Source organism: Molossus molossus, unplaced genomic scaffold (assembly GCF_014108415.1).
Source record: "Molossus molossus isolate mMolMol1 unplaced genomic scaffold, mMolMol1.p scaffold_m16_p_16, whole genome shotgun sequence".
Taxonomy (NCBI): Eukaryota; Metazoa; Chordata; class Mammalia; order Chiroptera; family Molossidae; genus Molossus; species Molossus molossus.
Genome location: NW_023425351.1, coordinates 17,679,003 through 17,680,718, shown reverse-complemented (window position 1 = coordinate 17,680,718; position 1,716 = coordinate 17,679,003). Strand labels below are relative to the sequence as shown.

General features: G+C 45.9%; 1 pseudogene; it reads left to right on the top strand.

Moving 5' to 3' along the window:
* The first annotated feature begins 354 nt into the window (after positions 1–354).
* On the top strand, positions 355–1,135 carry LOC118631868 (annotated as a pseudogene).
* The last annotated feature ends 581 nt before the right edge of the window (positions 1,136–1,716 follow it).

Here is a 1,716-nt window from a genome sequence, read left to right as displayed (position 1 = left end):
GGCCTCGAATACTAGACTAGAAGCCGTGGAGGTAGAGAGACGTTAATGTATGCGAAACACCTCGAAAATGATAGCTAGCTAGTGATAAATTGGATGGGATGGAGGAAGGTGGAAATGTCAAAGATAACTTCGGGAGCTTGGGCTTTGGAAACTGTGGGCAGAGTGCCATTGAGTGAGAGCAGGGAAGCTGGAGGAGGCCCTGCTTGGGGTGGAAATAAAGAAAAGGAGTTGAGTTGAGATGGTAACAGCCCAGAAGCCGAGGGCGCTGGGCCAGAGTGAGGCAGGGGAACCAATGTCCGCTGCCACCACCACTCTAGCCTGTTCTGCGTGGCCCGTGTGGACACTGCCTCGGCCATGATCATTCCCGGCTTCCCTCAGCCTCTGGGACTTCTTCGGTCCCTAGAAAAGACCTGCACCATGACGTGGGCGAACGTGGAGAAGTTAGCTGATGAATCAAGCGCCATCCCCCACCCCCTCCCTGCAAAATGATGTCTGGAGACAATGTTTTAAGAATCCAGCATGGTTCTGGCTTTGGGATTGAGGTCAATGCTACAGATGCTTTAAGATGTGTAAACGACTACCAAGGAATGCTTCAAGTAGGCTGTGCAAGGAGAGGCAGAAAAGCAGGATGAGGGTGGAACTCCAAGGAGGTTATTAAACCGTAGGAATGGACCTATACAGCAGATTATAAGGGTACATTGCTGAAGAATCACTCAAGTTAAAGGTTGTACCTACAACAGGTCCTATAAATACAGAGCCATGGAAAGACAGAGAGCATTGAAGGTTTTGAAGAAGTTTTACTTGAGGATGAATGCCATGATCATGGAGTTTCAAGCTTTTTTCTGCTGTTGTGGTCTTTCTTGTGAAGTGATGGAGTCTTATTGGAATGAATGACATGAGACTTTACTACAAGGCTGACAAGACCTACACGTCATGAGAATGTACAACACAAGAATATACAACACAAGAGAGTGAAGTTGCTAGTTTAAATCATGTTTCACCTTCCCTTTGCACCGAACTTAATGAAATATCACAGTATTTACTTATCAAGGAGGCAGTCTGTGAGAAGCTAGTATTTCCAGAAAGAATTGATCATAATCCTGCAGACTCACAAGGAAATGCACCTGTAGAATAGACTGACATACCATATACTCACTGTGGAATCTGATGGAGACCTCGCCTATGTGGATGGGGGTATTTTTATTATGAGAATTAATTATCTTGTCTATGTGCAGATTTTCTGTAGCCTTCAAGGGGAAAAAAAGATTGTTGCAGGCAGGTTCCACTAAAAAAAAAAAAAAAAGAATTGATGTGGAAGGAGATGACAGACACATGTCACTCACAGACAGTGGACCCAGCATGAAGGTAGCTGGAGTTTTGAGAGTGGAGATCAGAAAGGAGGTCTGAACTGAATACGGGATAGAGATTTTACAATGTATAGTGTTCTAATGCTGCACAGGCATTAACTCATCAAATGTTCATACAGTCTTGATGAGTCTTTACAGCTGCATTAACCAAAGTGCGGAGAATTTCGGTCACTCGCCCAGAGTAATGCAGTTGTGCAGCGGAACTGGCAGTGGACCCGGGCAGCCCGATAGAGGTCAGACAGTTCCCCAGGAAGTCAGGTGGAGTGGCGATGAGTGAGACGTTAACACAGGATGAAGTTGAGTGTGAAGGGAGGGGGCAGAGATGCCGTGTGGTGGCAGCTCTTGATAA